The sequence below is a fragment of the Rattus norvegicus genome, chromosome 7, assembly GCF_021556685.1.
Source record: "Rattus norvegicus strain SHRSP/BbbUtx chromosome 7, alternate assembly SHRSP_T2T, whole genome shotgun sequence".
Taxonomy (NCBI): domain Eukaryota; kingdom Metazoa; phylum Chordata; class Mammalia; order Rodentia; family Muridae; genus Rattus; species Rattus norvegicus.
In genome coordinates this window covers 25,584,802-25,599,061 of record NC_141540.1, presented here as the reverse complement: position 1 = coordinate 25,599,061, position 14,260 = coordinate 25,584,802, and the positions used below count along the sequence as shown (strand labels likewise).

The 14,260-nt window shown below is 44.6% G+C and overlaps 1 long non-coding RNA gene across 1 annotated transcript in view; it reads right to left on the bottom strand.

Annotated features, from left to right (window-relative positions):
• Positions 1-2,413: 2,413 nt before the first annotated feature.
• LOC148004560 (uncharacterized) overlaps positions 2,414-14,260 on the bottom strand; it is a 32,017-nt gene continuing 20,170 nt past the window's right edge. Inside the window, exon 4 of the long non-coding RNA XR_015624551.1 lies at positions 2,414-2,755. This is a non-coding gene — a long non-coding RNA (uncharacterized LOC148004560). The remainder of the gene's footprint in view (positions 2,756-14,260) is intronic.

Genomic DNA, 14,260 nt, shown 5'->3' with positions numbered 1-14,260 from the left:
TTCTTTCCTTTATTTATTCTTCCTCCCCTCCCCCCTTCCACTGTTTCTTGTGTCGGATTACAACTCTTGTTGATGTGAGTGATACTACAGCGTAGGAGAGATGGGCAGCACAGAGGCAACCTAGAGAGCAGACAGGCGAGGAAGCCATATAGGGGTGTGGAGTGCACAGACACACACTGAGGACTGCCTCACTGAGACAGACGAAACACATGCACATTGTTTTCCTTTCACATTCTCAATTCAGTAAGAGAGGTGGCCAACTGAATGCAAGGCAGAAAAAGAATGGATTACAGGAGAAAGGTTCAAAAGGAGAAGGGAGGGGAGCAGAGAGCTGGCCAGGGTAGGGAAGCCACCAGAGGCCTTGAAGAACAGCTTGTTCAGCTGTCAGGTGGGATGGAGTTGAGAGTGAGTGGGGACTGCTAACCCTGGAGTTGTGCTTAGATGTCAGGGCACCGTGCTGGGTGACATATTCATAGAACTACATTAGTTTCTCCACATCCTCCCAGTGCCTTAGACAGTCCACAGTTCTAGTCTGTGGATCCTACTCAGGCAGTACAGTGGTTGCCTGGGACACTGAAGTCCCGGGATCAATCCCTATAGTAAACCACGTGAATCTGGTATTGTGGCGTCTGCCTGCAGAGTAGTCACAGCTATGAAGTGGAAGTTTCTGTTTGTGTCATGCGATGCAGACTCATGTGGTATTTTGCTTAGGCAAGACCTGCAGCAGGACAGGTGATGTTTGGAGAGAGTATACATACATAGGACTCAACAGACAGTGATGGGGTGCTTGCACAGCTAGCCTTGCAATGTTTCGTTGGTCTTCAGTCTTCACTGATCTTCACTTCATTGAGAGAGGTATGGCAGAGAGTTTCTCCTGGCACCCCAGCTGGTTCTGGTCACTCCCATAGTGGAGGACTGTCTGTTTCTGCTAGATCATACCTCCACTGCTGATCTGTATTTGATATCCTACCACTACCAAATTGGACTGCTGGTATCTCAACAACAAAGACTGGAATCACCCCCAAAGACCTACTTCTATTCTGGTCCACATACCCTTGTCCTAGTTACCATTTTTCTCTCCAACCTTTGGACAGTGGACTAGAAGGAGAGTGGGTCGAAGCATTTGAGGATTCTTATTAAAGTAGATTTTGAAAAACCTAAGCCTACACAACTCACTGCAGGGACAGAGCTGGTGTGATTTCTTAGAGTGGCTTGCAGTCTGTAGTTCAAGTAGCTCAACAATGGCTGTGTAGGGCTGGAGTCCTGGATTTTTGGGTTTTAGCTGATTCTAGACAGTCAAGCCAATAATCAACAATGTCCATCATAGCCTTAAGCCAGCATTCAGGAACTGAAAGCAAGAGGATCTGAAGTTTGAGGTCAGAGCCAGTGTGAGGCTGTCCTGCGCCACCTGAAACCTTATCTCAAAACACAACCACAATTTTTTTTTTGCCAAACTTTGAGACAAAATGGTGCTTCCCTCTGTAGTTTGAATATATCTGAGCACTGAAGTTGATCCTCTGTCCCTAGGCCTGTTGGTCTCTCCTATTCCCCCTTCTGTGAAATGTGTATTTATAATCTGTCCTAAAATGGGCTCCCTGAAAATTCTCAGACACAGGCTAGTCTATAGGTCATTTATTCAGAAGCACAAGCAAGGGAGTGAGGACATCACAAAAACAAGATCTCTTGTTCAGAAAAGGTAGACAGGTTTACCTTGCTAACAGGCTTCACAAAAAGATAAACAGGTTTCTGATGTAACTTTTTATTATTCCTTTATTTAAAGAAATAATAAATTATTTCCAGACTGTCTCAACCTGGCAGCCTCAACCCACCAGCCTCCAATAACGACACAGAGACTTACTATTATTTATTAAGGTTAGACCTTATAGTTTAGGTTCATTCCCAACTAGCTCATATAACTGAATCGACCCATTTATTCTAATCCACATTCTGCCACGTGTCCTGTTATCTCTCCTTCAGTCTTGGCACCTGTTTCTTCTTCCGTGTCTGGCTAGTGAATACTACACACACACACACACACACACACACACATAGACACATATACACACAGACCCCCACACACAGAGAGACACAAATACACACACAGACATACAGACACACACATGCACACACACACAACACACACACACACACACACACACACACACACACACACACACTATTCTGTCCCAGAGTTTCTCTCTCTACCCAGGTGTTCCCCTTTCCTCTCCTGCCCTGCCATAGGCTGTCAGCTCCTTATTAAAGCAAACACTGAGACAAGTGATGCTTCATGAAAATGATAGCAATCTTCAGACTGTACTCAGCAATCTGCTGGTACAGAAATCAACATTTGAATAATACAAAGAAACCTTTACACAATGCACAAGAAGATTATCCCCACAATAAAGGACTGCTCTCAGCAATCAACAACTGTATTATGAGAAATGGTTAAAGAGGAAAAAATGGTTTACAGTTTATGAAAGTTATGAGAGTCAAAGAAAGTAATTTCATATCTGGGGATATAAAAGCTTAAGTAAGTTATAAAAGTATGAAGAGAAAATGATTTAAGGCATATGAAAAGTGAGAAAATTTTCACATTTCTTTCTCCTTCTATGTGCCTGGAGTGCTGGGGGATGTTGGTCATGTAAGATAATAGGCCACATGTTCTTGCTTCTTTAAGCCAACTTGGTTGCCCCAACTGCACAGCATGTGCTTCATCAGAAGTAGGCAGGAGGTACATCATGATGGATGCTTGCCCCTGTTGGACAAAGACAGAAAGCACATAGCCTTGTGGGTTTTGCCTCTAGAAGTCTCTGAATAAAGTAGTTCTGGCTACTCTGGGAATCCTGAATTTGGATCTGACCATTGTCCATTGTCCTAGATAGTATTTAATAATTAAATGTGGCTCCAAATTTCTGGTTATGGTCTTGTGCTGCCTGGTGGAAATAAGAAAACATCATGTTCCTCAAGGGAGAAGTCCCCAGGAAGGCAGCCCTCATGTTATACAATGCACAACAGCAACCTGCTTATTAGCTTTCTTTCTTCTTCTGATACCCCTCCTGTTGTGTCAAAGGTGAAATGTCCTGCATAGCCCTTCATGTTTGAAGACTTGGTCTTCATCTGGAGGCTCTCTAAGGAAGGATGTGAAATCTGCAGAAGGTGGTGGCTTGGAGGAGGAAGTGGGTTCATGTGGGGAATTGCCTCAAGGTTTATTAGCCTGGCTTCACCGGTTGGTTGCTCATCCTTTTCTCCTTCCTGAGTATGGATATAATGTGCCCCGCACCCTCTCCGTCCTGCCACTGTCCTTCCTCACCAACACGATGGACTGTGTTCCCACAAACTGTAAGCCAAAATAACATTCCTTGTAGGGAGCGATGTGGTCTAAAAAGATGGCACCAACATCCGGTACTCGATTGTGGTAAACACCTGTGCAGCACATGTGTTGGCATACCTCCGGCAGCTATCAGGCCGGGGCGATATTCATGCTAATGAGGTGCTTCATGCTCCACCAATCCCTGGAGGAAAAGTATACAACCATAGTCTGTTATGTTTATAAGGTGAGCGCCCTTGCTGCTGGCGGTCCCCATATCAACAATGAGGTGGTCCTGCAATAAAGGCTGTTGAGAAGAATCTGACCAAAGAATTTTCTCTTCAGGTCCAGTTTGGTGAGCCAATTAAGTTATGGGAGATACTAATAGAAGTATAAGTGACCCAAAGGCAGTGACACTGCTGGGAAGACCCTGAGGGAACTTCTGGGTAGCTATGCCCCCAGAGAAGCCTTATTCTGGTCACGCGTTTACCCCTATGGAGTCAGGACTGGGATCACAGGGGAGAGAGGCTACTCCTGAAGATCTCACAGGAGCCCCAAGAACTCATCTCTCTCTGGAGAGCATGCTAACAGGGCACATGGGGGTCTCTGTGAGTCATGATACTGAATCAAGATGGCAACGACTACATTCGACACAGAGGAAACAGTTACACAGTACTGTCAATTAAACTACAATGAACAGCACAGTCCACACAAGAATTTCCAGGCCTCAATTACCAATTATACCTATGAGTGGGAGATCCTGACTTCATGTACCTGGGGTTCATGGCTCATAAACTCAGCTCAACACATTACCTTAGAAATCAGGTAAATATCAATTTTGGAGAACAAGTTCACATAGGTGATAATCCAGACCACGTCAGTTTCTGCTCTGTTACAATACAGCTGGAATTATTGGGGAGAATGGGGTGTCATGGTGAGCCAGCCCTTAGCTACATGTGAGAGAAAACGGCAATGGAAAAGGGGACACAGTTGCTGCTGGCTTAGGACAGCATGCAGCATGATTGACAATGCCAGCAGGACCATGGAGGTTCCAATAGCAGGGCACCAGGTATGAAGATTCTCACACAGTCATATATTTAACCAATGAAGTACCATATGTGCATTAGGAGGCTGGAGAAAAAGCTCAATAAATAAAGTTCTTGCTTTGAGGACCTGAGGTCTATCTCTGGAAACCAGGGCTACATAGTGCTACACACAGAAGAGTGGAGACAGGCATATCTTTTTTTCTTTTCCTCCATTTTTATTAACTTGGATATTTCTTATTTACATTTCGATTGTTATAACTTTTCCCGGTTTCTGGGCCAACATCCCCCTAACCCCTCCCCCTCCCATTCTCTATGGGTGTTCCCCTCCCCACCCTCCCCCCATTACCACCCTCCCCCCAACAATCACGTTCACTGGGGTTCAGTCTTGGCAGGGCCAAGGGCTTCCCCTTCCACTGGTGCTCTTACTAGGCTATTCATTGCTACTTATGCAGTTGGAGCCCAGTGTCAGTCCATGTATAATCTTTGGGTAGTGGCTTGGAAGCTCTGGTTGGTTGGCATTGCTGTTAATACGGGGTCTTAAGCTCCTTCAAGCTCTTTCAGTCTTTTCTCTGATTCCTTCAATGGGGGTCCTGTTCTCAGTTCAGTGGTTTGCTGCTGGCATTTGCCTATGTATTTGCTGTATTCTAGGTGTGTCTCTCAGGAGAGATCTACATCTGGTTCCTGTCAGCCTGCACTTCTTTGCTTCATCCATCTATCTAGTTTGGTGGCTGTATATGTATTGGCCACATGTGGGGCAGGCTCTGAATGGGTGTTCCTTCAGCCTCTGTTCTAAACTTTGCCTCTCTATTCCCTCTTAAGTGTATTCTTGTTATCCTTTTAAAGAAGGAATAAAGCATTCGCATTTTGATCATCCTTCTTCAATTTCACGTGTTCTGTGCATCTAGGGCAATTCGAGTATTTGGGCAAATAGCCACTTATCAATGAGTGCATACCATGTGTGTTTTTCTGTGATTGGGTTACCTCACTCAGGATGATATTTTCCAGTTCCATCCATTTGCCTATGAATTTCATAAAGTCATTGTAGTTGATAGCTGAGTAGTATTCCATTGTATAGATGTACCACATTTTCTGTATCCATTCCTCTGTTGAAGGGCATCTGGGTTCTTACCAGCTTCTGGGTATTATAAATAAGACTACTATGAACATAGTGGAGCACGTGTCCTTGTTATATGTTGGGGCATCTTTTGGGTATATGCCCAAGAGAGGTATAGCTGAGTCCTCAGGTAGTTCAATGTCCAATTTTCTGAGGAACCTCCAGACTGATTTCCAGAATGGTTGTACCAGTCTGCAATCCCACCAACAATGGAGGAGTGTTCCTCTTTCTCCACATCCTCGCCAGCATATGCTGTCACCTGAGTTTTTGAACTTAGCCATTTGAGACAGGCGTATCTTTAGGGTATATCTAATTAGTTAGCTCCAGGCTAAAAGGAAACCCTGTCTCAAAGGAAGTGCATCCTGAGAAAGACACCTGAGGTAGTCCTCTGGCCCTTGTACAGATAGGACTCATGCAAAACAAAGAGATAAGTAGAGCAATGTGGCTTGTTGCCTTGCTTCCCTGTTATAACACACCCTACTAAAGCAATTGAAGGAGGGAAAGTCTTATTTTGGCTTGTAATTCAGGAAGACATTGGTGAGAAGGGAAGGGATGAGTAGGAGCAGGAGGCTTACTGTCTCCTTTCAGCACCACTCAGGAAGCAGAGCAGGACAAAGAACAAAGTGTGACAAGGCTACAGAATCTCAAGGCTCACCTCCACCGACCCATTTTCTTTAGTGAGGAGCTACCTCCAAAGGCTGAGCAACCTTCCCAGAGAGGCCACCATCTGGGGACCAAGTGTTCAGTACACTTAGGTTGGGTATTTCATATTCTAAAGATACTTGTGCTATTTTAACACACCCTATCTGTACTGGTTGCTTTTCTGTTGCTCTTATAAAATACCATGGCATGAGTATTGCTCTTTATCCTCTGCTTCCACAGTGTGGATAGGATTGGTGTGGCCTCGAGCGTCCTGCGCCTACCTCCAGACACACATGGTACTAATTACAATGCTGTGATGGTTAATTTCGATTTTCAGTTTGACAGGCCTTAGGATCACCTAGGAAACAACCTCCAGAGTGTGTATGTAAGGACATTGCAGGGAAGCTTGATGGGTGGGACCTGCACTGTGGGTGCGAGTGGAACAATTCCATGGACTGGCCATGATTTCCCCACCATGGTAGACAATATCCTCAAACTACAGGCAAAATAAGAGCGCCTTTCCTCGGCACATCACCTTTGTCCAGTATTTTATCATCCTCACAGCAAGAAAAGTAGCTAATACAGAAATATTGTTACTGAGCAGTGGGCTGACCCTCTGCTAACCTGACCCTATAGATCATAGGCTGACCCTCTGTTAACCTGACCCTATAGATCGAGGCTTGCAGAACTGGAAGGTGTGAAGAATGTGAAAAACTTATTGTCATCCATGGGGATTTAGAAGACCAGAATGCCTAAGAAACACAAGCAATGGAGACCCAGCTCATGAGGTTTCAGAGAAGAAGAAACTGGGCTAGGTGGCCTTTGTGTCACAATTGTGCCAAGAACATAGCTGAAGCTGACAGGGAGCCACGTTTACTTCTTCCCTAAGAGAGATTCCAGGAGACTGCAAAGAGATGGAGTTCTCACCCCTTAAAAGCCCATGGATATAGAGCACCCACCACATTTCCTAGAGGGCTAGAGATGCCTGCAGAATGGAGCAGATATTTGCTGTGTGATAAAGTTGTCCTGGGAAGATGCAGCACAAATGTCTCTTCAACCCACATTGGGAACCCACAGGAGACAAAAGTATGGACATGACTGAAGACCAACTTGGTAGGGCAATGAGTTTTATTGGACCTACTTATAGGCATATGTATTTGTGTGTGTATATACATATACATACCTACATACACACACTATATATATATATACATATACATATACATATACATATACATATACATATATATATATATATATATATATATATATATATATATATATATATGGGTGAGGGGTTACTTGTAAGAACACAAATGTCTCAAAGGCAGCTGCATCATTTAGGCCCACTCTGTATGAGTGACAGCTGGGAAACTGGAGCACCCTGCACAGGTTAGAGTGTGACCTTTCCAGGTACCTCTGGTCTAAACCTCTTCCAGGCAGCTCAGCTGCTTTCTGCTTTTTTCCAGGCAGCCTGTGTGGTCTCAAGAGTCTTATTTGCAGTTCCCCTTATTTGGTCTGAGAGGGAATCTCAGCTTCTATTGCTCAGTCTGGCAGGGAGGGGCCTGGTGAATCTGGTCAGTTTCAGGTATTTCCTAAATCTACTTTGAGTTGTTTATCTGCCTGTTTAAGAAGCCGTCTGTAGGATAGAGTGTTCCAATAGCAGAGAAAGCTGCTATGCAACAATATTCCTTCTGAATTCCAACACGTGGCACTGATTGTAAATATTAAACCAAGAGCCCATCAGACTTAGTTGTGGGGCCCAAGGTACCACAAATCAGAGTGTTTGCTTTCTAAAACAGATCTTGAGACAGAATAGTACAGGGACCTGAGTGACTATGGGGCCCCTGCTTTAACTAACTACTGTGTGCTAAAGCCCCACCTCCGTTGTTCTGCCTAGATGCTACTCTTAGTTTCTATATTAAAAAGAGCAGAGGACTTGGTCTAATTTGAACTTGCACTGGGCTTGTGCTTGCTGTCATAGCCACTGTGAATGCTTTTGTCCAGCTGCCGTGTTGTGTCCGGAGGACACAGCTTCTTGCATTCACTCGCTGCTTCTTACAATCTTTCTGTCCATCTTCCACAAGGCCTTAGGAAGAAGGGTAGAGTACAGATGTTCCAGCTAAGGCTCCAGCAGGTGCTCAAGGCTCTGACTCGATTCACCTTGGTCAGCTGTAGCCACTGGGAGATGGACAGTAATCGTTCTTTATTTTTTCTTTTATTGGATATATTTTTTATTTACATTTTAAATGTTACCCCTTTCCCAGTTCCCCCTCCAGAAACCCACTGTCCCATCCCCCCTCCCCCTGCTTCTGTGAGGTTGCTCCCTCACCCATTCACCTGCTCCCTCCCACCTCCCCACACCTACATTCCCCTACACTGGGGCATCTAGCCTTCACAGGACAAAGGGCTTCTCCCATTGATGCCCAAAAAGGCCATCATCTGCTACATATGCGGTTGGAGCCATAAGTCCATCCTGTGTACTCTTGGTATGCTGGTTTAGTCCCTAGGAGCTCTGGGGGTTCTGGTTGGTTGATATTGTTCTTCTTATGGGGTTGCAAACCCCTTCAACTACTTCAGTCCTTTCTCGAACTCCTCCATTGAGGACCCCGTTCTCAGTTCACTGGTTGGCTATGAGCATCCATCTCTATATTTGTCAGGCTCTGGCAGAGTCTCTCAGGAGACAGCTATATCAGGCTCCTGTCAGCATGCACTTCTTGGCATCTACAATATTGTCTGTATATGGGATAGATCTCCCAGGTAGGGCAGTCTCTGCTCCATACTTTGTCTCCATATTTCCTCCTGTGAGTATTTTTGTTCCCTCTTCTAAGAAGATCTGAAGCATCCACACTTATTAAGCACTGTGGTGGTTTGTATGTGACTGGCCCATGGCTTGGCACCATTAGGAGGTGCGCCCTTGGTAAAATAGGTGTGACATTGTTGGAGGAAGTGTGTCACTGTGGGTATGGTCTTGTCCTAGCAACCTGGAAGCCAGTCTTCTCCTATTTGCCCTCAAAATAGGGTGAACAACTATCAGCTTCTCCTACACCATGCGGGCCTGGGCACTGCCATGCTCCCACCTTGATGATAATGGACTGAACCTCTGAAAGTGTAAGCCAGCCCCAATTATATGTTGTCTTTATAAGAGTTACCGTGGTCACAGTGTCTGTTCATATCAGTAAAACCCTAACCAAGACAACCACTGGTAAGTCAACTAAACTCCAGTGGAAGGCCACACATCCATGACTATATGGGCACTACAAATAGACACAATGAGAGAGAAAGAGAGAAAGAGGGAGGGAGGGAGGGAAGGATGGGGGAGGGGGAAGGGAGGGGGAGGGAGGTTGGGAGGGTAGGGAAGCGGGATGGATCTGGGAGAAGTTGGCAGAAAGTAACTAATTCTGGGATATTCTCAAAGAACTCCTAAATAAACCCCACAAGCATAAAAAGTGAAAATTAAAAAGGCAAACATCTTTGCTACATCCCTATTCTTCCCTGCACAGTCTTCCCAGACTAACCCTCACCTTAGTCCTGAATTTGTCCTCTGTGACTAGGTTCAGAACCCTTTCATTTTATTTCCTTTTCTCTGCTGTTAATTTAAATCAAGCTGCACTCACCCCAAATTCGGAGGCCACTGGCCTTTTTCATGTTCTCTTGATTTTCTAATTTGTTGTCTGTACGTTATAATGTATATTTTGTGATAATTCTACAATGCCTGAGACCTTTGTGGCACAGCACCGTTTTCAGAATGAAGCTTCTGATCTTTAATACTCTGTGCAGAGCTTGGCATGGTTGTCCCCTGTCTGCCTACTTCATGTGTCACATGCCTTTTTTCTCCATACTTGGACATCAGAGTTTTTAAAAAGTCCTAACCAGCTGCCTCCTCTCTTCCATTCTGTATGTTTCTTCCTTCTGGTTATTTTTCCTTGGCTCATGCCTATCCAGTTTTCAGATTTCTACTATGTTTAAAGTTTCTTCTTAACCCACCATTCCTTGTTGGTTTTCGTTTTTGTTTTTTTTTTTTTTTTGGTTGTCCTTTTGTTTTTTGTTTTACATCACTGTGTTTACAGTGTGTTTTGTCTACATGCCATCTACATATGTAAAAACTCAACTTTTTCCTTTGTGTTTGGCAGATGCCATGCCTGGTACACAGCCACTCACTCTTGTCTTATTTGGTAACAGAATTCCCTGTTTAACAAGATGCATGACTTACGTGTGTCTCAGAGCTAAATGCAATGTGAGGTAACTAATGGCCAAAGATGTGAAAATGAGAGTATGTCCATTCACAAAAATGTCTTTCTTCAGCCATTTCTCCTTCCCCAGATAGAATGACAGACTCTACGGCTAGACACTAGCTGTCAGTCTGGACCATAAAGTGGAAACTGCACCCTGGAGACAGTTGCACAGTATGTAAGATAGAAGATGAGTGCTGCGGCTGCAGGTACTATATCATTTTAGATTGTCTACATTGACATCAGAAATGACTTCTGTAAGGCATAAGACATCTTCACTTTGGTTTATTTATTGTAACTTGCCTGTGAAACTCATCCAAACTGATTCTGTGTAATTAGTGTCTCTGCCATCAGAACAGGAACTGTAGTGAGGGCTGGGACCATCTGTTTGGATGGTCTCTTTGTTTTCGTTTGTTTTAGAGACCAGAACTCACTGTGTAGTCTTGCCTATCTCAAACTCCTAGGGCCCAACAGAGCGCCAAATATCAGATCAACACTTACATGAACATTTCTAGAAAGAAAAAACTGGGGAGGGGGGACCAAATGAAGCAGATAGCCTCAGGGAATAGTGTAATATAAGAGTCCCTTTTAATAATGCATCTGGCAGCCTTGCTCCATAATCTGCACATACTGTGCACACATACACCCTGTCTGAACAGTGCACCTGGCAACATAGGACTCCTCCCAGCATCTCACTATACATACACGCCTCTCTAAACAATAGTTGAAGTTACTGTTCCCCTAACAATAACTAAATCTAGATAATTCCCATTCAAATATTCAGTGTACCCAGTGTAGCCAGTATGTAGGATACAAAGACTCACCTGGTCTGAATTGGTTGGAGAAATATGCCCAGTAAGTCAAACTGTGTCCTTCATGGGAATTTTTAGGGAGAATCCTCTTGAGAATCCCGGGCCAGCCCTGCCAGGGGACCTGGAGGCATGGCGCTCCTGCAGACTCCTAGCCCGGCCGCTACCAAAAAGCCACAGTCTAGGCTCTCTCTGTATTTTTATTTCCCTCTTGTGGTAAGAGCAGTTCATATGACACCTAGGTTAGCTGTGATGCTTTGTGTGCGCTTGGTCCAGGGAATGACACTCATAGGAGATAAGATCTTACTGGAGTAGTTGTGGCCTTGCTGCAATGGGTATGGCCTTGCTGGAGTAGGTGTGTCCCTGTGGGTGTGGGCTTTAAGACCTTTGTTCTAGCTGCCTGGAAGCCAGTCTTCTCCTAGTTCACTTCAGAGGAAGAGGTGGAACTCTGAGCTCCTCTGACCTCACATCTGCCTGGATGCTGCCAGGCTCCTACCTTGATGATAATGGACTGAACCTCTGAACCTGTAAGCCAGCTCCAATTAAATGTCATCCTTTGTAAGAGTTGCCTTGGTCATGGTGTCTGTTCACAGCAGTAAAACCCTACATAAGACACTAGTCCACTGATAGCTTTGGAGTGCACAAAACTCTATTGTCAATGATAAATGCTCTATTGCATTGCACTCTGAAATGTTATATGTGTTGAGTTTCTTTTCCCATTCCTCACCTGGGGACGATATTCTCATTGTGTTCTCTGTTTCTGGGTTGACTCTAACAGATATAGCTCATACAATCAGGACTGTTGCCAGCATACCTGATGGCCCAGAATAGAGAAAGGGAAGAATATTGGCTGGTGGCCTGGACCTTTCAGTACCAGTCCTGCAACCTGGTGGTTGGCATCCAGAGGAAGGCACAATGCTTCAGGAAGGCAAAAAAGGAATCTACTCTTTGTCAACTGACTTCTCCCTTCCTATTGGCAAGTTCCACACATTTGCTAAGTGTGCCTTGGGACTCAAATTTCTACCATGAGAACAGAAGTGTTTGTCACATAGAATGCTTGCTAACATACCCCCCTATGGAAGGCTCAGAGGATAATGAGAAAGCAACAGATATACCACTGTAAATGCCTCTTGCAAGGTTTCGGTTGGCTTAAAAGTACTCACAACTTCCCATTTCAGGGCAGACCTCCAATCATGCCTGCTCCTGCAGACCCCTAGCCAGGTTACCGGTCCGGTCCTCAGGGACAACAAGCCGGATGGCCTGCCCCGCCAGAGTAGCATCATCCAGGCAGGTAGGAGACCCGTACCCATCCTTGGGCTCATTCTCCCTGCCCAGGGGAAGCAGTAGCAGAAGGAGGCAATGCAAAGTGAGCCCATTGTGAAGGGAAAGCGAGGGTTCAAGGATGTTTGGAGTGCTGAAGCAGGGATTGGAAAGCCCATGGCATTGGAAAAGAATGGAGAGGTGATCTGGAGTTTGCATGAGAGCTGTACACTACTCTGACATCTCCAGAGCAACTTAGGGCTGTCACCTCTCTCCAGATTGACTTGGAATTAAATGGCCTTGTACCTGCCAGGGCAGGACAGGCTTTTCAGAGGCAGCTTAGCCAGGTGGCACACTCCCTGTAATGTTTCTATCCTATGATAAAGGACAGGGATCCTGTGAAAATATTTTCTTAAAACTGCAGGCAATGAAGGTATATTATTTATTAGATTTCTTCTGATCTACTTGTAATTGGTTGCCCCTTGCAAGTGATTGTACTTGGAGGATGTAAAATATCCCTCCTTCAATTACTTGGAGAAAGAGAACATAAAAGAAAGGGAGACATAGACGAAAAGATCTCCTGGGAAGAATACAAGCAGGCCACCTATGGCTACTACCTGGGAAACCCTGCTGAATTCCAAGATAGCTCTGGTCATTACACCTTTTAAAAGATGCTTCAACAAAATAAGAGGAGGTTTAAGGCTTCAGACCTTGACGGTGACCTGAGAGCTCCTCAGGAGGAGTTCTCTTCCTTTCTGCACCTAGAAGAGTTGGAACATATGAAGGAGATTGTAGTTCTAGAAACTCTGGAGGATATCGACAAGAACGGGGATCGTTTGTGGACCAGGATGAGTACATTGCAGACATGTTTTCCCAGGAGGACAATTGCCCTGAGCCAGATGAGGCTTTGTCTGAACAGGAGCAGTTCAAGGATTTCTGATATCCTAGCAAGGATGGGAACCTGGACAAGGATGAGATTCACCACCGGATTCTCCCTCAGGACTACAACCATACACAGGCTGAGGCCCAGCATCTGGTGCATGAGTCAGACAAAAACAAGGATGAGATGCTAATCAAGGAGGAGATTCTAGACAACAAGTACATGCTTATGAGAAGCCAAGCCACCAATTATGGGGACGATATTACCAAAAATCATGATGAACTTTGAAAGACACTCATCGGCATGTGGCCAACAATCTTGGGCTTTCTGCAGATGTTCTGGGTGATTGCTACAGTTGTCAACTGTATAGCAATTGTGTCCCTAAACCGTGAGATTATACCTCAGATTGGGGTAAAAATTATTTTTCACTCCATACTTACTGGAAAATAACCATCACTATTTATTCCAGTAGGATTTCCCCTGAAGCACATTAAACTCTTGGGAAATTGTAATTCTCTGAGGGGATGCACTGCATGATCTCCTAGACTCGTTCCCTACTTATTTAATTAATGGACAAGAAATCCTGAAGGGGTTCTATAATTTAATGTGAGTGGTGGGGACACTGTGCAGATAATCACTATGTATTTGAACTATTAAATTTTGGGATTTCTTAGTTGCCACTGTTAAATGTAAAGGTAAAGGCTTGAAGGAGTCAATGTTATATTGTCCTATGTCAGCCAACCTTGGAGCAGGCATGGTATTTCAAATTCTTTATATTGGGAGCTGCTATTGTAAATGGTATATATACTTTTGTGAATTTTCCTGTTTGGACCTGCTAATGTGCACAATAAACCCACATCTTTGTGGTTTTGTTTTGCTTTATTTTTAATACTAAGAAGCAGAGTTCCCTGCAGCTAAATCCCATGGGAGGGAGAGCTGGACCCTGAGAAGTGTGCAGACTCCTGAGAAA